At 39.6% G+C, this 23,241-nt stretch overlaps 1 protein-coding gene across 2 annotated transcripts in view; it reads left to right on the plus strand.

Annotated features, from left to right (window-relative positions):
• The first annotated feature begins 18,837 nt into the window (after positions 1 to 18,837).
• Positions 18,838 to 23,241, plus strand: part of hdac7a (histone deacetylase 7a) — an 82,802-nt gene continuing 78,398 nt past the window's right edge. For both annotated transcript variants that reach the window (XM_036212949.1, XM_036212952.1), the window contains exon 1: positions 18,838 to 19,649. The gene's annotated coding sequence lies outside the window, so the exon portion shown is untranslated. The remainder of the gene's footprint in view (positions 19,650 to 23,241) is intronic.

The following is a 23,241-nucleotide window of genomic DNA, read 5'->3' on the forward strand; positions in this document are numbered from 1 at the left end:
AAAGCCTAAATTAGCCAAAACAGCTAGCGTGTATGTATCAGCCAAACTCCAAAACAGCCCAAGAAACTTTAAAAAAGCCTCAACTAGCCAAAACAGGTAACATGCAGCTGAAATATCAGCTTAACTCCAAAATAGTCTAAAAAATGTTAGTAAATGCCAAAATAGTACAAAAAGATAGCAGAATGACCACTTTTAAAACTTTAAAACTGTACCTTTTTAACATAGTTATAAATAATAAAAAGGCATGAATATTAACAACGGTCCATTAATAACAATAAAATAAAATGATCTGGGGGGCCGGATATAAGGGCTTTGACTTTGACACGTGTTCCCTAAACGATATAGTTCCAGATATGTCCAGATTTTGGTGAGTTTTCAGTATGCGGCAGGGTAATATTTTGCTCACTGGCGCTGTGAGATGAATCGCAAAATCAATCTGGTCCTTGTTGTCTTGGACTGCTGCGGGACAGAATAGAAGTCAGATCCAGATGTGTGGGGCGTAATTTGGACTAAACTTTGCAACAAAACCCTTTTGAGTTTAGAATAAAAAAAACAAACTCCTGAAGCTGCTGAGAAAGATCAACTCTGTCTTCAACTCTGTTCAGTTTGGGCTGAGTGAAATTACAGGTGTTTGAAACAACAAAGGGCCTGTGTTGGCTCATGTACACATCTCCACCCACCTGCTGTGAACCACCAGCCCACCAACATGCCGTCGCTGGCGGCAGCGCCGTGGGCTGAGCTGCTAACTGTTCTCTTTATCTCCACGTTTGAATGTGTGCACGTGCAGCAGGAAGCAGCAGGAAGCAGCAGACAGCTCTGTTCTTCTCACCTACCGCGTTTGCTTTGCTTTGACAAACAGAAGATTCTGCATCTGCTGGTTTTCGGCTTTTTTCTGGACCAGAACCCACACATCCACCCACCCACAACCATCCACACTGCCTCGTCTCTAATCCCCACATCTGCTCCTCTTAATCACACCGCTGCCTCTTCCAGACCTCATCTGTGTGAGAGTTTGAGGTGGAGATAGGAAGAGCTGGACTCTGGGCGCAGGCAAAGGAAGATAAACATGAGTGGATGGGACGGTCAGCTGAAAGAAAGACAAAAATCCCCCCGAGCTTCCCCTCCTGAGGGATCCCCGGGCTTCCCTTTCTCCCAAATCTATTGTGTTCCCTCCACACCTCCTTCCTCTGTCCGTCCGTCTCCACATCCTCTCTGCAGTCGGATATCACAAATCTATCAGCTGCATCTGGTGCTGACATGAATGTCGTAGAGCTGGTAGTTTGTAAACGATGTTAAATATATGACGGTACATGTGTGAGGAGCAGCTGTGGTTTGGCTGGAGCTGGCTGACGCTTCCATGTGTCAGAGTTCCTCTACAGCAGGGGTGTCAAACTCAATCAATCATTAATATGTATCTTAACTTTTAGGGAACTAAACTTATGTTTAAAGTGTTTCCGTGTTTCCGGTGGAGTGCTCCTGCCTCAAGTGGAGGAGTTTAAATATCTCGGGGTCTTGTTTACAAGTGAGGGAAGACAGAAGTGTGAGATCGACAGATTGGAGTAGCGTCCGCCATAATGCGGTCGCTGCACCAGTCCGTTGTGGTGAAGAGAGAGCTGAGCTGGAAAGCAAAACTCTCAATTTACCGGTCGATCTTTGTTCCAGTACTCACCTATGGTCATGAACCTCTCATGCGGAGAAAAGCTGCTTTTATATCGGCCTTGCACCGACATGCAATGCATTTCTAACATGAAGTGTTGCATAACGACAAAAAGTAACTTTCCTCTGCGCCAGAATCAACTGATTTACGTTGATGGTGTAAACACGACACTTTATAGTGCTGAATACCAGTACAACGCCGCGTTTCTCCAACAGACCCTTTTCACGGTGAAGTCAGACAAAATGGCGATACGCAACTTTCGGCTAATGGATTTAGACCGGGAAACCAAATAGCTGTTTAACACAATTTTATATAAATAATAAAAGGTAACCTTACAAATGTCAACAGGAAAATGTACAATAATTATTTTTTGAATGTCCTGCTGAGCTGGATTTTCATTTCCTGTCTTAGATCGTTCACAAATCTAAATGCAAATTTGAATAATCCTTCAATATTGGATGTTTCATTGAAAATATCAGCCTTTCATTTAAGCAGATATTATTCTAACGCAGAGGGAGGGAAACCTGGAGCCCCCTGCATGTTTTCAGATACCCTGCTCTGGCATGTTCTTATCGGCTGGACACACCTGAAGCAGGTAATCAGCCATGAGTCCCACTCATACCCCTGCTCTAACGGGTTCTATTTTGGTTGATGTTATTTCCACGTATTTTAAGTGTGATCAGCAGCTAACAGAAGCTCACTGACTGCAGACAGGATTAAGGACATTTGTACTCTAAATAGTGAACGATCCAAAAGGAGGAAACAAATACAACCAGGTAGGACATTTATACATTGTAAATCATACAAATTTCAGTTACAATTGGTTAGGTTACCTTTTATTACAGTATTTACTAAAAATTGCTTTAAACAGCGGTCAGCTGTCAGCTTTGCTGTTCCAAACAATATAAGCTAGAAGCGACTGCAATTTCCACCGATGTGTGACGTCACGTGAAGAGTCTATTCAGAATCTGCTGGAGTTATACTGACTGTGTAAAGGCTTGAAGATTTAAAGTAGTCGAAAGAATTTCAACGCTAGAGCCAAAGTTCTGGAGGGTTCATTTCTCAAATAGAATATGTATATATATATATATATATACTTGTATTTTAATTGTCTTGTTTTCACTTATTTTTTTGAAATTTATTAAAAATAAACTAATCAATGAATAATATTGAACAAAAGTGACTGCAGTGAAGTCAGTCCTCAAATTAACCTCTGGAGGAATTCTCATCAAGTGGAATAATGTCTGCAAAACTACAATCAATGAACAGAAACCAACCAACCATCAGGTTCATATGCCATCCGGTTCCTTGAATAATAATAATCACAACTTTTAAAAGACAACTTTTTTACACGTTTTCCAATTATTACCATCAAAAAGGGGCGTGGCCTTGTGATTTGACAAATTCTCAGCTGTAGGCTAAAGCACAGAGCATCTTCAAAAACCATTTATTTTGCACCTCAGTTGTTTTCAAAAACACAGAAATGATGTCACAAACTGATTTCAAATCAAGTCCATTTTGTGTACTTATTTATTAACTTTATAATCAGATTAAGAAAAAAAACATTAAGATTGAAATCCTACAATCTTAATAAATGTAAAATAATTTAAGACCACAATAAAAATACAAAATCAAGAGGACTGTGCAAAAAAAAAATAAGATTACAGGCAGCTGTCCATATTTTCACATCTGTTGTAAACATAAGTTGATGGAAATCAATGAGCTCCATACACACAAACACATCTTTTAAAGACGTTGGGAAAAGTCTGTGCGTAGTTGGAGTAAACAGAGAATTTGTGACATTTACGAGGCTTAAGGAAGTTTACGGAGAAAACCTCAGAAATGTAGTTCACTCTTTTTTATTTATTTTCTCTGGTTATGTTCGGTTAGAAGAAAAAAAATCCCGTCCAGGAAGGAGTTGGTGCTTCAGTGGGTTTAAACAAACACATCTGTTGTGTTGAATTTTTTTTTTTTTTTTTTTTGTAAAGTATTTATCATTTTTCTCACAACAGTCTCTGTGGAGCTCAAATCTTCTGAAAGTAGAAAATATGAGAGAAAAGGAGACCTGTTGGAAACAGAGACGCTTCCCCACCACCACCACATCAGGAGCTGTGTGAATAAACGTTTGCCCCCACCCAAACTGATCATGGATCTGTTTGTCACATCCAAACATTTCAGATGCTTTAAAAGAGAAAAAAGGAAAAAGGTGATCAAATGAAAACACCCCTCAGAAACAGTGTTTTGCTCTGGACCTTTTTCCATGTGGAGTTTCTGTGCATTTCTGGAAATAATGACCAAAAAATTTGTCTAATTTTTCTTTGAGAGCATCTCGAAAATGTCCTCTGATCTGCTGGGGAAGGATTTTATGATCCTAGCACTTTTGAGGAAAATTCAAGCAGGTTCAAGACGCAAACTAGAATGACTTGAATGCCGTCAGAATACAGAGGTAGATCAGGATGATACGTAATTCCATCCTGTCAGTGATCGGAATGTTGCGCAGGGTTGATGGGCACAGCAGTTTTCCCAGCCCAGTTTGAGTTTCAGTCCGTTCAGTAAATGTTGAGTTTCTTCTTTTTGGGGGGTTGACACATTTTGCGTGTCAGACGCATCATTTCAGGGAAGCTGAAGTTTAAAGGCGCAGAGAGACAGACTGAAGTCATGGGCAGACGTCCAGTTACTCTTTTATATTGTTTAGCATCAATTTCTAAATGGAAGATTTCGTTTTTAAACCACTAAACTCAAGAATTTGTTTAACATGTCTCTCTCTCTCTCAGTTGTGACTAAGGCTTTATTTTTGTTTGCTTCTCAACTCAAACTAGAACATCTCTTTTCTTTTAAATGACTTCTATGGAAACATAATTTTTTTCCATTCATAAAAACACTTTATATATTTATTTTTAATCACTGGGAGTGTACAACAGTGTTGTTGCTATGGTGACACCGCCCTCTCTACTAAGATTTGGACGCATTCTTTGAATCATAGCTCACTTCATATTCTGGATGATCTCATTCTGCCTGTGTGGATATTTTTATGCCCACTGTGGTTTGCAGTGCAGAAAAAGACATGACCCGAACTGGGGGGCTGCTGCCCGAGAGGCCAGAACTCCACCACTTAACCTCTGCGTGACACACTCGTATGTGCAGGCACTCACCACATCCATTCACTGTAAAATCCCCCCAACATATGGATGCTATAAATTTAAGCAGACCCATAAATTCCTGCAGTGGAGTTTTGAACTCTTCTGGCTCCTCTGGGTTCAACACTATTTGAAAAAGAATTTAAAAATTAAAATTCTGGTCCAAAAGACAGGTTCGCTACACCTCTGCAACCCTTTTTGACAAGAAGTGGCCACTTCATTTTCTGCTAAGACTTTAATAACAACTGAAAAAGGAGGCTTAGTTGTAAGCTCCTGAAGCTAAGCAGATCTTTAACCAAACTTCAGCTGGGATCTGCTTTATAGGGTGGCATTAAAAATATTAGTGCAAAAAAGAAAAAGAGAGCTTAAAACTGATGAAAACTGGCGAGAAAGTCAAACATTTCAGGCGGCCAACATTCTTCAGTGATTCAGAAACATTTGAAGGCCCTACTTCCTAAATTATGCGGTCTTTCAGCAAGTGCTAATAAAACAAGATGACAAAACAATGTGTGTTGCTTTTCGTTGGGTAGGAAGTATGTGAGTGAGTGCTGGGAAGCCGGGGAGTATTGTATGTCATCAAACACTAACATTCTTTAAGTAGGTCAAGTGGAGAAGTGATTCTCAGCCTTTTCCATAAACCTCCTGATGCAACTGAGCTCTGCAAAACAGCAGCTGCTGCTGGGATCAAGGGTCCGGACCCCGTTTTGTCCCACTTCTTTTCCTTCCTTTTCTCTTCTCTTCTTTCATTCTGTCACAAACACAAGCGTCCTTTCCATCAGGATTTAACCCACGCAGAGGGTGGTGCCGCCCGGTTCCCCCTGTTGACCAAAGCTAACCACACTCATCACCAAATTCTGGATTTGCCGTTCCCGTGGCTTCCATTTGTCCACTTTAGACTGGATTACTTCTCCCAGCGTTACATCAGAAGTAGATGGTGCAGTCTGCCTCATGATGACATTACATAGCATTTAGAAGTTCTTCGTCCCTGCTTAAATTCCATCTATGAGGGGGCAGATGTGGGATTCCAGGATGGATTTAACCCTTTGCTCCTCACAGCTGCCGCTCTGATGCCATGCTGTCCCTGACCTGTGATTACTGGGGGAGAGTCGCTCTGGATGCAATGCTGATCTGGAAGAAGCTCTGAGAACTTCAATGGGACGTGTTTTTAAACTTTCTATCTTTAGATTCTGTGAATGACTTCCCAATGAAAGCTAAAATCAATAATAAAAAAAGATGCACTTTTTGTGTGTTTGTCGAGCTTGTGGGTGCATGTGTGTGTGTACTGCAGGAATAGCTAGGAAGTCTCAGTGTGTGAGTGTGTGCATGATGTAGAAGAGATGGTCAGGAGCAGTGTTTGTGATTGTGTTTACCTGCGTTTGTGCAAGTGTGTCTGTCAGTATGAATTGCTGCAGAAAAGGGTGGTCAGTCTCCGTTTGTGCGCATAAATGTGTGTGTGTTTGCCTGCGTAGGGGTGTCTATACTTGTGTGTTTGTGTGCACATGTCTTTGTGCATATGTGTGTTTATGCATACAGGTTTGTGCGTACATCTTTGTGCGTTTGTGTACACATGCGTGTTTATGAGTGTGTGCATGTACGTGTATGTTTATGCATATGTGCTGGGGTGTGTTTGCATGTGTATGTTCATACGTATGTATTAGTTTGTATGTGTGAGTTTGTAAATGGGTGTGCGTGTGGGTATGCTGCAGAAATATTAGGGTCCGTTTCAAGTAGCAGGTTTAACAAATTCAGAGTTCAAACCTGAACTCAGAGTTGACTGACTCAGAGTTTGCAAACTCAGAGTTTTGGGTTTCAGAACAGCTGAAAAGAGTTGATTCAATCAACTTGAAGTTGTTAGAACCAGAATCAGGTGTAAGCGTCGTGACTATAAAAAGTCCTGATCAATGGAGCGAAGACAGCACGATTCACCATGGCAACGGGAACAAACACCTTTAGTTTCATACTTCCGGTGTCAGAAACTGATGTGTTCCTACAAGCATATGCGACTACGAGCAGATTTTCATCAAGAAGATCAACACAGCTGCAGCGGTAAAACAGAGAGAAAATATCTGCAGAGTTAATGCGTACATCTACATTTGAATCATTTCAATTCAGGATAAGAACTAAATAATGTCAGGAAGGTCATTCTGTCACTTGTTAAGTAAGGAATGGTTTTTAATCTGTCAATAACTTAAAGAGGAATCTCCGTAATTGCATAAATCACCATGTTTTGTAACAATTAGAAGTGCATTTTAACGTCTACTCTTCCTCTAAATGTCAGTGGTTGATATATGGGATTTGTAAAGTCATGATCAATAAGCAATCCAATACGTTTCATCCAGAGTAACTGGAAATGCTTTTTCACACACACATGAATATCACTGCATACAAAAAAGAAAAACTGTAGCTGCATGGAAATGTTAAAATAAGCAAACTCCCAACCTTTGCATTCAAAGGTGGCTGCGTTAGCATTGCACTGACATACAGTATAATATGTCCTTCTCAGCATGGTGGATGCTTTGACAGGCATCTCCAGTGTTTAAGGTTTAGAGATTTCCGTTGTTAAGGGTTTAAAATGATGAAAAGAAAAAAAAAGTACTAGATCGCCAGCTAAATCCTTTGTCGACCAAAAACTTTATTTTTCAACCGAAATGGGGGGTGACTCTGTATTATTAATGCGAATTCTTGGAAAAACAGTATCGCTCAAATAAAAATGAATCGGGAAACTCCAGTCAATCGACTCGTGTCCTCAAAATCCTCTCCCGACGTAAATGACATTCCCTCGGATTAAGTTTTAAAACTTGGCATTCTGTTAGCTTTTTGGACCATTTTTTCATTTACTAAGAGTTTTTAGGCTATTTTGGAGTTTAGCTAAAATTTCAGCTACATGCTAGCTGTTTTGGCTACGCAACTTTTTTTTCTAGTTTTTTAGGAAAATTTGGCCTTTAGCTAATATTTTTAGCTGGCTATCAGCTTCAGCATTTTCAGATACAACATTTAGCATTTTTAGCTATCAATTTCAGCATCTTCAGCTATCAGCACTAGCATCTTCAGTGGCCAAATTCATCTTACAACATTCACACTAGTATTATCACAGGTAATGTTATATATCTAGTTCGTAATTATGTTAAAAAGTTATGGTTTTAAAGTTAAAAAATGTAGTTTTAGAGTGTTCAATAAATGTTTATCCTGTTCGACTCGCGACCTAAGGTGTGTTTTGGATTTTAGCCCATTTGTGCGATTGAGTTTGACACCTCTGTTCTATTTGAACATCCTTCACTTTAAGAAGGGGAGGAGACTGCAGGTAACTTAGAGTTTCCTGAAGGAAACCTGCTCCAGACCAGGATACGTTCAGAGCCAGTTGTCATAGTGATTGATTCTGAGTTCAGGTTATTGCTTCATGAAACAGGTTTGGTTTCGCCCACTTTCCCAGGTTTATGTTATCTCTGATTCTGAAACCAGAAACTCAGAGTTTTCCTTAACTCGGAGTTCAGGAACTCAGAGTTTAAACATAACCTGCTTCGTGAAATGGGCCCCTGGTGTAGATGTGTGTGTTGTATGTGTGTATGTGCTGCAGCAATAGCTGCTCAGTCTCGGTGTTGACTCCGTCTCCCCCCGGTCCGGTTGTCGTTCCTAAATCTACATGTTGTTGTTTGTTGTGTTAAAGTGAGTTTCCTCTTTGAAGCGTCAGCCAAACCTAAGCAGGAAAAATGATTTTTACTTTTCCTTTTTTCTCCGGTTTTGCTCACGGTGGAGTTTGGTGGAAAGCCTTTTGTTCTTTGTTTTCTTTGACTTCGGAGCGGGGTAATTAGATCTGTTTAAGTTTGTTATTTTGCCATTTGCTCTGCCTGAAGTTAACCCAAGAAAACACAAATAAATCTTCGTGTGAAGGTCTACACATATCGGTTGCTGGTGGGGCTTCAGAAGTGGGAAGTGGTGAGTTCTTTGTTTTGTTTTATTGTGTGCCAGGATAACATGAACTTTGGGGCTCAGAGGAATCCTTGGACATCTGATGGACATCTGATCCTGGACATTAATTGATGATGTTTAAAGTGAAATATCTTGATCTGATGAAACACAGATCCCTGTTGAGCCTTGCAGTTTTTCATTTGTGTTTCTTGCAGCTGATAGCTGAAACAAACTGAGTAAAGACAGCAAAGGGTTTTGTCAATGTAGAAAACACACCATATTTTTCTCAGTGTAAGGTGCACCAAAAATCTTTGAACTTTCCTGAACATTTACAGCAGGGGTCTCAAACTCAAATCAGCCGGGGGCCGCTGGAGGCGGAATCTAGTTGAGGCCGGGCCGCATCAGGATTTTCATAAGAAAATCGCTGAGAAAACATTCCAATGTTCTTAAATATCTTTATTTTTAACACAAAATAATGAATAAATAATGAACGACATGTATAGATCTTTGTCCGTGTTGATTTATATATATAAAAAAATAAGGGTAGTTAATGTCTGTTTCTGAAATAGTTTATATTGAAGATTAAATTTAAGATATATTGCTAGGGGGTAGAACTAAAAAAAGTTTTTTAAACTTTTTTCTACTCCATTTCAAACTACATAATAGAGGTGTAATGTATTTATGTATAATTTATATAGAATTTTCTGTTGTTGTTTTCTTGTTTTTTACCATGTAGATTAAAAGATGAATAAAAAAAACAAATAAATTAGTACTAAATAAATAAAATAATAATAATGACCAAACAACAGATACAGACAACTGAAGAAACCACATATTGACTGACTAGAGAAAACTAATTATTTGTATTCAGTTTCAAGTGTCTGTATTAACAGATCCTCCTTCAGAGTTAGAGAAGCCCCGGTACCGAGAAAATCTTTGAAGGATTTCACTTTATGTAGATTTTTGTAGAACTCCTCATAATAAATAAATCTGACATACAGTGGTGGACAAAAGTGTTGGTACCCCTCAGTTAAAGAAGGACAAACCCACAATTCTCACTGAAATCACTCAAAACTTACAAAAGTAACAATAAATAAATGTAAAAAAATAAAATTAAACAATCAAAATCAGCCATCACTTTTGAACTGTTGATTAACATAATTATTTAAAAAACAAACTAATGAAACAGGCCTGGACAAAAATGATGGTACCTCAATAAAAGATTGAAAACTATTTGACCAGAGTGACATGATTAACTCAGGTGTGTCCTTTAATTGACATCACAGGTGTTTTATTTATTGTTACTTTTGGAAGTTTTGAGTGATTTCAGTGAGAATTGTGGGTTTGTCCTCCTTTAACTGAGGGGTATGAACACTTTTGTCCACGTCTGTATGTGTCTTACATTCATTGGAGGTGTGGGGTGCTCGTGCGCGCACCGGCTGCATTAGCGCGCATGTGGGAGGGGGGGGGCTGCTTTCTATGGGGATTCTATTCAAACGCGCGTAGCAGAATATCGGACTTCTATCGCGTTTACATGGACTGGAATGCGCGCCGACACAGCCGGTGTGTGAGCCTTAAAAGTCACAGACACGCGCGCGCACGTGCGAGCCAAGCTCAGGATCACGTCTGACAGGCGGGTGAAGCAGATCGCCGCGCGGGGCGGGCTTACAGGTCTGAGGATCGGAGCTTGTGGAGTTCTGGTTAGGAACAGTCAGCACGTCAAAAAACGTATTCCTCGACATCATATGTGTCTCTCATTCATTCTGAGAGAGACATCCACAGACGGAGCTGGTAACCCCTTCGACACGCGGCGCGGCGACAGAAACACATTTTTTGACGAGCCGCGAGCAGCAAGTTCCCCGCGCGGGGCACACGAATTTGTCACACAAATCGCGTTTGGTGCTTCATGGCTCCTCCTCCGCCCAGCTGATTAGAGGAAGGAATGAATAATAGACAGAGGCACTGGACAGACCGCCGATGTCCCGCCTCCAGAGTCATATACCTCACTGTGATTGGTTCATTCAGCTCTGCACATAGCAACTGTCATTCATATCAGCCTTGCGGGCCGCACGAACAGTAATCTTTCATATGAAGACGCGGGCCGCAAATTATCATCCTGCGGGCCGCAGATGGCCCGCGGGCCGCGAGTTTGAGACCCCTGATTTACAGCGTTCCAATGAAGAGCTTGTATCGTATGACAGAACTGAGGGCCACCAGCGTCTCCGCCTGATGCGTTCACTGAACTCCGGAGCTCAGCTCACTACAGAATGAATTCTGGTTGTGTTTACTGACCTCAAACTGATTATTGTAGTACACAGAACTCAGAAATCTGTCAAAATGTTTTAGTGATAAACTGTAAAGGTTGTAATCAGGAGCCTGTAGGAGGGACACTCACTGTGCTGAAAAGGTGAGAAAATTGTTTCTATTTGAATTATTACAACTGGACAAAAAATAAAGTTTGATTATTGAACAACAAAATATGGATTCTCTTGCATTCACTTAAAAGAAAAATATTTATTTTACATGAGAAAAATGTAAAACTTCTGTTAAAAGAAAATTAAAAAACAAACAAAAAATGAATTGTGACAGTAACATCTGTCCCACATTAGAGGCTTTTTGCTCTATTATCTGTTTGCTCTGCTGCTGCATAGAACAAGTTAAACTGTACAAATGAAGCTGTACTAAAAAGTTAGATAAAAAAACTTAAAGATTACCCCCCTCCCCCCCAAAAAACAAAAAAAAACTGCTTTTGCAAAAATAAATGAGTTGACCAAAAAAAAATCTCAGTTTCAAATTTTCCTTTAGTGACCATGAAGCTAATCCACTTCAGCTGCATCATCTCAAATCCTACGGAGCCCCCAAAGAGTCATCAGAATAAAAGAAAAATAGAAGTAAAAGAAAATAGATATTTATTGATTACTATCTGGTGTGCACACTAGCTAGAGAGCACCAGATCCTGTTTAAAAAAACAAAATCTGGTGCAGACCAGACACTGTTTTAAAAAAATTCTTGTTACTATCATATTCCTTTTTTTTTTTTTTTAGAAAAAAAAAAGTTTTTATTTCGATGTCCCTTCAGGGGCCCTGTAATGTCCTTCTTTTATTTGTCCCCTTTTTGTGGTTCTTCCCCTAAACAACAGTAAAGTTCTGAGATGACAAAGAAGAGTGGACAAACTGAGAATGTCATCCATATAATGTAAAGACTCAATCATGTCCTGCAGCGTCAGAGACCAATAATAGAAGAAAAACTGACTGGATTCTAAAAGTGTTGCAGTGTAAGGGCAGGTCATGGTTTTCTAAAGGCAGCACTGTCTTCTTCACACAATACTTTTCCACATTTTTTAATCAAAAATAAAAATGTTTCCTTCTTTTTTGTTGATAAACGCAATAAGTTTCAATATGAATATTTGAAAAGCGGGACTGTTTATGTTTTTGATGGTAATTTTCCCATTTTTAATCTATTTGAAACCGTTGGAACTTCTTTTGTTTTTTAAGCCTTTTGATCTCTGAAATGTATCTGATTAAGTTTGGTGCTGGGTTTCCGTGTTTTTGAATTACTTTTCGTAGTAAAATATCAAGGCAACTATATTGTCTAAAAAAACTTAGTTTATAGACAGTAAAATAAACAAAGTCGATCAGGTCAACCTCATATTTCCAAAGACACCTGAGGAGATTAAATGGATTTACTCAAACTCAAAGTTCAGTTTTACTTCAGTTTATATGTGAAAATAAAGTTTACACTGAAAAATGTGTTAGTTTGTTATGTTTTCATTTGTAAATATGAACAATTTTAGTGCATGATTAAAGTAACTACTTGAAAAGTTTGTTTTAAACTATAAAACATTGAGAATTTTAACAGGAAGTCATTTTCTTTTAATGTATTTACTTTAAAAAATGTATTTTACCAAGACTTTGATCGCTTTACATTTATGCAAAATCTTAACATCTCTGCTGCAATCAATCTAATCCAGTCTTAAAGTAAAAACTGAATATCAAACAAGATCCATCAGCCAAATGTAGTTAGTTGAGTTAGTTGGTATTTTTTTAGTAAACCATGTTTTGTGACACTTTGAAAGTAAAAAAGAAACCTCAAATGCAGCCTTTTAAATGTTTGCTCTAAATTCTCTTCCTACCAAAGATTCAGATCAAGCCAATCAAAACTCACTTTTGAAGCTGACTGATAACAGGTGTGACTGATCCACCAATAAGATCAGCGGATCCCCTCACCTGGCCGCAAAGAGCTCTGAAAAACAGAAGTTTGCTGCAATGCAGCATCAGTTGCAGCTGGAAGCAGCATCAGCTGAATCCTGACTGAAGACGCTCTTCCAGGTGAACAACTAGGACACCTGAAAACAAAGAGGATGTGGTTCTGAACATGCAGACGTCACACTCCATTACCCAGAATCCCCTGGGAACAAGCATGCCTGCCTCATTTGAAGAAATCATGTAAGTTCATGTGATGACCCATCATTGGGTAAGAGCAGAACTTCCATTAATACTTTTGTCTTCTATAGGCTTCAAGTATGGCGAGTGTGGGAGAACGGTGTTGGTTGTCACAATGACGTAATGTTAACAACAGTGAAAACAGCAGAACATAAGTTTTATTTTGAAAAATTTTCAGATGAACTTCACACTCACTCGCATGATTTCCAGTCAACTTCACAAAAAAGTTCTCCGGCAAAAATTGAAGCAAACGAAAGGGATACGGAGCGGCGGAGAGGCGGGACTGGAGTGGATCCAGCCTGAGTGTCTCCTGCACTGTTCAAGTTACGTAAAGACTCCGGCATCTGCACCGGAGCCAGACCGGATGCAGTGTGAACTCGGGGTAAGAATGGAACCCCAATACCTCCCTGCTTCACACCCAGCATGAAGGGGTTGGGCTGGGGGGTTAAACTGCCAAATTGTTCCTGAGCACGGCTGTGTCTGCAGCTCACCGCTCCCCCAGAGGATAGGTCAAATGGGGAGAACAAATTTCACACACCTGAGATGGCCCGCGGGCCGCGAGTTTGAGACCCCTGATTTAGATTGAGACATGGTCAGTTTATTTTACTCAAAGGTAAAAATGGCCGACAATACAGTAAATAATGATCAACCATCATTGCAGTCCAATGTGTGGAAACACTTTGAATTTAGCTAAGATGTGGCCATATGGTTTTGTTGCCAGAAATGATGGAGCTGAAGGTAAACAATCTGGAAAACTTGACGCAGTTTTAGCTCCAACCTCACGTCTGTGTCTTGTGTGTTTGGGCCTGGCATTTTATGCTGTCATTTTAATAACAAACACATTCTGTTCAGTTCTACACACACGCACACATGGTCACACTCTTGGTACGCTCGCCTCACATTTGACAATGATGCACTGCATTGTTTCATTACTCCTAAATGAGACCCACATGTTCTGACGGAGTCTGCTAAACAACCTGCTGCAGGCCAGCCGCCCATCAGCCAGCGTTACATCCAGACCCGCCCCTCGCTGAGACTCACAGCCAGGATTTTCATCATCACACAGCATCTGTGCCTCAGTGAGGGACTGAGGATCACATATTGCTCGCTTGTGTTCTGGTGTGATCAGCCAGAAACAGAACCGACGCCTCCCTGGGAAACCTGGGAGGGGGCTGCAGAAGGCCAAAGAGCTTTGAATCATTCCTGACAAAAAGAAAAAAACCCAAACAACTGATCTCCATTATACAAAACTGGCTCCACCCTAGTTTAATAAATCCATTTGGTTTGCTTTGCTGCAATTTCTTCACTTTGGAGTTCAAGATTTCTTCAGTTCTTCCAAAAACAAATGGAAGTTTTAAAGTTAAAACAATTACATTTAGAGAAATCGTTCATTTGACTCCATTAAAGGTAGCTTTACTGTTTAATCAAATAGAAATGAAAACAGTAACTTTTAAGAGTACTTAAGTACTAAACTGTAGTTTATACATTAGATGTATAGTTTAAAATGTATGGAATCAGGCAAAAACAGTTTTTTATGATACATTTACTTAAGTAAAAGATATTTATATATATATAAAAAGCAGAAAAAAACAACTTCAGAGGTTATAATTTTAATAACATTTTACTGGAGAAAATGTAACTGTAACCTTCCACTGTCAGCCTTGCAACCCTGTCACCCCAAAAGTATCTGGGATAGGCTCGAGCAACCCTGTAACCCTAAAGCATGTGTTAAAGTTGAGGTCCGTCAAAATGTCTTAGTGCAACTTTGATAAAGCTGCATTGTTTTTTAATTTAAAATAGAAAATAGAATAGAAAATAGAAAAATTTTTCTTTGACCCTGAGAGCCACAGTGGAGAGATCAAAGAGATCAAAGACCCCTGTACTACACTAACATAGTCTACACCACATGTTTAGGTTTAAGTTTAATTCATTTATTTAGCGCCTTCAAATGACCTCGGCCAAAACAAGGCACCGTACAATAAAAGTTCAAGGAATAGTAAAAACAGCTAAAATATTAAAAAGCATTTACAAATAAAAAGTAGACATAAAAATAAAAAATATATAAATTAGTGACATAGAAGCATAAAAACGGGCTGCACGGTGGTGCAGTGGTTAGTGCTCTTGCCTCACAGCGAGAAGGCCCCGGTTCGACTCCCGGCTGGGACCTTTCTGTGTGGAGTTTGCATGTTCTCCCCGTGCATGCGTGGGTTTTCACCGGGGACTCCGGCTTCCTCCCACCGTCCAAAAACATGCTTCATAGGTTAATTGGTGACTCTAAATTGCCCCTAGGTGTGAATGTGAGAGTGAATGTGTGTGATTGAGGCCCTGAGACAGACTGGAGACCTGTCCAGGGTGTACCCCGCCTTCGCCCATCAGCAGCCGGGATAGGCTCCAGCACCCCGCGACCCCGAAAGGGACAAAGCGGTCAAGAAGATGGATGGATGGAAAAGCATAAAAACACTAGATAAAAACAAAGATAAAACAATAAAACACACCAGCAGAACATGCTATGTCAAATGCCTGGTGATAACAATGGGTTATGTGTCAAAGTCAAGGCCCAGGGGCCGGATCCGGCCCTTCAGGTAATTCTATTCGGCCCTCTAGATCATTTTATTTTATTGTTATTAATGGTCCAATGTTATCTAATTTTGACAAAATATATTTTTATGAAGAGTAAAATATTTAAAGTTATTTTATGTTTAAGTTGATTTATTCTGGAATTATATTTCTGCCTTTTTATTATTCAGAATTATGTTAAAAAGTTACAGTTTTACAAATTGTCATTCTGCTAGCTTTTTAGACTATTCTGGCATTTACCAAGATTTTTTTGGCTATTTTGTTGTTTAGCTAATATTTCAGCAACATGCTAGCTGTTTCGGCTAATTTAAGCTTTTTTCAGTTTTTTAGGATATTTTGAAGTTTAGCTATGTTTGTCAGCTACATGTTAGCTGTTTTAGCTAACCTATTTTTTCAGGTTTTTAGGCTAATTTGGCATTTAGCTAATATTGTAGCTGGCCATCAGCTTCAGTGTTTTCAGCTATCTATTTCAGCATCTTCAGCGGCCAAATTCAGCTTACAGCATTCAAACTAACATTATGACAGATAATGCTACATATCTAGTTCATAATTATGTTAAAAAGTTAAGTTTTAAAGTTTTAAAAATGTAGTTTTAGTGTTCAATAAATGTTTATCCTCTTCGTCCTGCGACCTAAGGTGTGTTTAGGATTTTGGCCCGCTGTGAGATTGAGTTTGACACCCCTGATTTTTTTTTTTTTTTTTTTTTTGACATCCCTGATTTAAAGGAAGTTTATAAAGATGTTCATTTAGTCAGGAATGTATGTTTCGGTTGACAGAAGGATAGCATTAGCGTCTTATGGGAAATTCTATTATACCTTAGCAATCGATTGAAATCGATTTTATTAATCCAGCCCTAATTTTTATAATGTTTAGTGAAAAGTTACTTTTTTGTCTTTTCTATTGTTATGTGGAAAATGTGATCAAATGTAAAGTAAAGACAAGTGGAGTATCCAGAAATTTAAAAATAATCTTACTTGAGAACATTGTTCATCAAGTAGAAGTTTAAAGTAGTCATCCAAATGTTTCCTTAAGATGAAAAAAAGAAAAAAAAGCCTAGTTACTGTTCAGCAGTTGAGCTTGCTTTTAATTAAAAACTTGATAAGTCAGAGTAAAGTGCAAATTCTGGTATTTCCTTTATATATTTTTTAAAAAGTGTGTCCAACTGGACAACCTGATTAACCTTAAAGTCTTCTTAACAGTGAGGTTTTCACAGATGTGTAAACCTAAAGATACCTATATGTTGTTGGTAGAAAATACTGATAACCAATGTTTCAAAATGTTTTTTATTCAAACGCCTCACTATACATCACTGATACTTTACAAGCAACGCCAGGTATTGCTAACATTAGTGTGCAGTAAAGACCATAAATGTAACAAACTCAACAGCCAGAGAACCGTTTTTATCAATAGAAATCTAATCAATTAAAGCAGTTAAATAAGAGTGCAGTTTTTAATAAAGTGAACCAAGTATGAGTTTGTTCCCGCCCACCTCTACATCCTGAAGAGCTCTGGAGTCCCTCAGAAAGTTGCTGCTGTTTTTTTTTTTCCTTCTGTTTGTCAAAAACAGAGCAGACAATCATCGTATTGATTATCTGTCCTGTCCTCCCTCAAACACACACAGACACTCACAGAATATCATAGTCGCTTTCTGTTTGCTGCCCGTCCTCCTCAACATCTGCCTAATCAGTTCCTCTCCACACACACAAAAGTTGACCTGTGGGGGAGGAAATTGAATTAACGGGACGTAATGCAGATTCTTGTGGATGCAATCAGTGTAAAGTAGGACTACAGGGCCTTTGTGAAAGACTGCGGTCGGGGTCGGAGAGGCAGCACCCGCAGGGGAAGCTGTCCTTATCACTACATTACAGCTGGGGGCTGTGGGTTTGTGGGTGGATGCTGGGTGTCCCGTCTCAGCGATCACCTGTCCTTTACAAGGACCTCAGTATGATGGTAAATTCCCATCAAAGTTTGATATGATTCGGGAAATACACAGGAAATAATATCATTCTTGAAATAAGTTAAAAACTGCTAAATGTTTTTCTGTTATAAATGAAAAAAAAAACCTACCAGCAAAATTAATAGAATTATCTCTGAATCTATTTCATTATAATTTAATTATGATTATGCTGCTTATAGTCCAAATTGTCTTTGGACATAATTTCAACAGAGCAGCAGGGGTTCATTGGAAAATTGGAGTTGTGGGCGGGACCATTGGATGACTACTCCCTTCTCCTTCCCCTGACTGAGGGTCAAGAGCACGGACCTTCTGGCCCAGCCAGCGTATTTTCTATGTAACAACTAAAATCTTATTTAAACAGCATTTTTTTATGTGCTCCTGATTAATGATGATTGAATAAAGAAATACTCAGAAATCTAATTTTAATCTTAATTCCCTGCCTACTACGCTAGCGATCCATCTGCTGGAAAACTCCGCTGACCAGTGTCTGGATGAGCTAGAATACGCCGCCGCAGACGCTGCCGTTCCCTTGACTTTTGTGGTCTTGTTTCCACTCTTGTCATCGCTTATGGCTTTTGTTGTTGTGTTTTGTCATTGTAATGTTGGCTTTTGTTATCCTGTTGTCAGCTTTTGTCGTTGTGTTGTGGGTTTTTTCATTGTTGCTGTGGTTCCACTTTTTTCGTCCTGTTGTTTGTTTTTGTCATCGTGTTGCGGCTTTTGTTGTTGAGCTTTGGGTTTTGTCTATGTAATGTCATCTTTTGTAATTGTGTTGTGGCTTTTACCGTCGTGTTGTGGGTTTTGTCATTGTAATGATGTCTTTTGTCGTCCTGTTGTGGCTTTTGTAGTTGTTGTGGTTCAACTTTTTTGTCCTGTTGTTTTTTTTGCCATCGTGTTGTGGTTTTTATTGTCATGTTGTGGCTTTTGTCATTGTGCTTCTGCTGTTGTTTATGTGCTTCCGCTTTTGTCAGTGTTTCTTTTGTTGTGCTTCTGCAAAGACCTTTGTGGATCTATTTGTCTGAAAGTGGATTTATCAGAATGGGGCGGAGCTGGGAGCTTGTGGCCCCGCCCAGCATGTTTTTTCTACGTCACAAATATGTCCTGTTTTTCATCTGCTCTTGATTCCCAACGGTTTGAATAAAGACAAACTTTTAAATGAATTTTTGAGTTTCTTTTTTTTGATCTATCAGAAAAAATGCTACACGAACATGTTAAAAACACACAAAATAAGCACTATTTTCATCGGAAGGTCTTTAAATCTAAGTTCTGAGTATTGTTAGATCTTACTTCAAAGGTTAATTTAGTCTCATAATCAAATTAAAGTAGAAACCAGACAAAAATACTTGGTGTGATTTTTTTTTTTCAGGTTATATTTTTGCTCTTGTTTTCGTTTCATTTTTAGCCTCCGACCGCCTCACGTCTCCCTGGACTTGGTGTTTTTCTGAGCTTGTGGTCCGTTCAGACCGCCCGTTGTCTGGGCTGTCATTGTCCGGCGCTGCTTGTCAGCTGTGTTTTCCACTCTGCTTGTCATTGTTTCTCCCCGTCTGTTAATTATTTTTGTGCTGGTACTTTGCCTCCTCCTGATATAGTGTTTCCTGCTTTTGTCTGTTTTTTTTTCCACAGGCTGGCCGTCTCTGGACCCGTGCCAGTCGCTCCCTCCTACCTTCAAACCCAGCGCTCACATCTACGCCTGCAATCTTTTCTCCCTCCGATCTCCCTTCCTCCTCTTGACACTTGAGAGAAAACACCAGAGCTGGTGATACGGGGAGCTGCCGCTGTTTGTGCACGAGGGAGGGAGTCAGGGGTTAATCTCACTCTTTCTCTCCCTCCCTCTTTTGTTGCGGCCCCTCACTTTCTCAACACTCGGACAGAAGGAACTGATACTGCGCCAGTGTGTAGTTGGCTCTTGATCTTTGTGGATTGAACATGACTGATGGGATTGTGTAACCGACGCCTTCTGCCAACAACAAGAGCTGGTAAGGCTTTCATACAAATGTGGAAGTTGCATCTCATGCTGCTTATTTTGTCCCTTACGGTGTGTTGAGGAGACGAGTCAAAGAGAACGTTCTGGTTCTGGGGCATGCTTTTCATCCTTCTCTTCCTCTAGTTGCTGGAGTTACCGGCTTCCTCGTGTTGTTGTGAGCCCTGCGGTGTCTCTGCAGGGCTCTGAGGGCGCTCCCACGCTCTCCCAAACAGAAAAGAAAGCAGCGATAACCCTTTAAACATGCGGCTGCAGCATCACACTTCTGTCCCTTTAAAGCAGCTTCACTCAAACTTCTTCTGCTTCTCTTCGGCGACGCTTTGGTTGTCCGGACAATAGTTTTCCCTTTTTCCTCCAAGGTGGAGGGGAGGTTGAGGTGGTGAGAAAATTGGAAACAGAGCCACCCACCGTGGAAGTGAGTCAGCCCAGCGTTTAGTGGTGTGTTGACTTTGGAAATGGCAGAGAATGGGGGGGGTGGTGGTGGTGGTGATGGGGTCAGAGGTCAGAGAAGGAGAAAAAAACTCCTAATGTTCATTATTGTTCATATTTTCAAATGAATTTCTGTCAACAAGCGTAAAAGGGAAGATGGACAGAAAAGGGAGGAGAGCTGGAGGCCAGAGGCTGTTTATAAAGGGAGGGAGCGGCTTGTGTCCATCCGGGACAATCCCAAGTGCTGAAAGCCTCCCCACCCTGATCCCAAACATCTTTTCTCCCTTTTTGCTCTGTCTTTCCCATTCTGCTTTTGTTAGGTCTCAACAAAAGCTGCATTTTTGGAAAAACATGCAACTTTGTTTTCTTTTGCTGTTGTCATTTTGGTAGAATTTTCACTTTTTTTCTGCTCATTTTCATCATTTTTTCATAACGTCATGCATACTTTGAAAGCTCCTTCATGGCTTAATAATTAAGACATCAGTGAAATCCTGCAGGTGAGCGAAGCGCTCCAGAAGTTGGAGGAGATTCCATCTCTGTTTGCTGCATAGCCAGAAAAGCAACAAATGCAGGTTTAGGTATGAAAACTCAGTTTGGAGCTAAAGGAGTCATTCTGCAAAAGGGGTGTCAACCTCAATCACACAGTGGGCCCAAATCCAAAACACACCTTAGGTTGTGGGCCAAACAGGATAAACATTTATTAAACACTCTGAAAGTCAATTTTTAAAACTCTAAAACCGTAACTTTTAACATAATTATGAACTAGACATGTAGCATTACCTGTGATAATGCTAGAGTGAATGCTGTAAGATGAATTTAGACGCTGAAGCTGATGGCAGCTACAGTATTAGCTAAATCCCAAATTAGCCTAAAAAAACCCTAAAAAAGGGATAAAAAAAAACTTAGGTTAGCCAAAACAGCTAGCATGTAGCTGAAATATTAGCTAAACTCCAAAATAGCCTAAAAAATCTTAGTAAATGCCAAAATAGTCCAAAAAGCTAGCAGAAGGCAAATTTTTAAAACTTTAAAACTGTAACTTTTTAACATAATTATGAATAATAAAAAGACAGAAATATTATTCCAGAATAAATCAACTTAAATCTTAAATAACTTTCAGTATTTTACTCTCCATAAAAATATATTTTGTCAAAATTATAGAAGTTTGAAATGAGCGCAAGATAACATCGGACCGTTAATAACCCTGGGGCTTGACTTTGACACATGAGTTCTACAAATACCTAAATAATGCTCTTAAAATCCAACTCTGATCATCCTCGGATCCATTTTCAAAGCATCCCTGATTATGTTTTCATATAGTAAATATATTTCCCTCTTATTTGAGACAGTACTTGGTACCTTGTACTCCCCAACATAACCTACACCGCTATAACCTTTTTTTTTCTGTACAAAGAATTAACAATCTGGGAAACTTTTATTTTCTTTTAAGGCACCAAATGACTTAAACAACCTTCTTCAATCATTACGTTCGATAAGGTCATTCCCAGCATTTAGAAAAGCTCTTGAGCACACGTCATTGTTTTTTTATTTCATATTACCATTAATTGGACGTGTGTTTTATTTGTATTTATGTCCCTTTTTTTTCACATGGAAGCTGCTGCCTTTTGTAGTGTAAGATTTTGTTATGAATTGTGATGAGAAGGAGAGGTGTCTATTGTGAGCCTGTGTGTTTTGTATGAATGTGTGTAACGTGTTGTGTTATCTTTTACTGTCAAATTAGTTTTGTTTAGTTTTCTTTACTGATTTTTTTTTCTTTGCCATTCTTGTTTGAATCTGGTTACATACTGCAAAGGAGGAGATGTTTCATCTCAAGAGGCTTTATCTCCTATTTTTGATTTAAATTTCAAATAAATAAAATAAATATTTGAATTATGATGATGCTGTTTTTAGCCAAAATCCAAAAACCCATGTGGTTTTCTAGAACATAGTTTCTGCAGAGCGGCAGGAGTTTGAGTTACCCCGCCCCCCTTCCTATCATCCAAAGCTAGCTAGCAATCTCTGAGCTATCCAGCTATCCAAATTCCAGCTCAGGCGAGGAAAACAAAGACATTCATGGATCTGTTTGTCTAGAGGTGGATGAAAAAGTGGTCACAATTTTGACCTCCATTTTCTTTAAATATGTCCGCCATCATCAGAAAAATGCAACAAGACTATGTTAAAAATACTGTTTTCAACAGAGTGGGTCTTTAAAAAGAAAGGAAACATAAACAGAGAGCAGCATTTCATCTCCATCCCTGATTTGTTTAAAGTTTTGCCACAAATGGACGCGACTCACTGCAGGACAAAGTTCTCTGAACTTCTCCCTCATTGTCCAACCTGCCTGACCTCCCTCCAGCTCCTCTTTCTCCTCCTCTTCCTCTTCCCTGCCTTCCTCCCTCTGCTCTGCCTGTGTACCCAGCGATAAGGGGACATCGACGGTAGCACTTCCCCTCGCCACGCAAAAGCAGGAAGTGCTGATTTCCACCGCCGGCTCCCTGGACAAACTCTGCTCTCTGTCCACTGGGAACCTGGCGTGCACGCGCGTGAAATGGCAGCAGTGAACCGGGCGCACAGGCTCAGAGGAGCACGTGTTGAGAGGAACCTGTGCGCTCACAATGCCTCCTGTATGTGCAGCTGTGCACATGAGAAAGCACCTGGGAAGCAGCCCGCCCGCTGTCTGCGTGACCTCCGACGGGCTCACAGGTCAAAGGATGATTGGATAATTATTTCTCTAATCACAGTGCATGTTTTGTTGTCACCATTTTTGACCATTGAGGCCAGGGGTGGCGCTGTTGAGCTAAAAACAACAAAAACAACCATTCATCAGCTAATGCATTCCAGTTAGTGGGTGGCTTGGGGGGGGTGAAAGAGGAGCAAAAGTAGAGAAATTAGTAAAAAAAATAAATATAGTTTTTGATGGTAAAGTGAAAATAAAATTCAACCAAACATGTGACAAAACATTTAAACAAACATGAAAAAAATGATTTTTTTCAAGAGAATCTACGGAACTAAATTCAGGCCAATATTATTTGAAACCCAAATAAAACATAAAAAAAAATAGTAGTGTTTGGCCAAAAAAAATTAAAATCTGAAAATTTCTGTTTCAAAAATAGTACAGACAATACATCCGTATTCTCACCATAGTTATCCAAGTTCTCAGA

This window comes from Oryzias melastigma, linkage group LG7, assembly GCF_002922805.2.
Source record: "Oryzias melastigma strain HK-1 linkage group LG7, ASM292280v2, whole genome shotgun sequence".
NCBI lineage: Eukaryota > Metazoa > Chordata > Actinopteri > Beloniformes > Adrianichthyidae > Oryzias > Oryzias melastigma.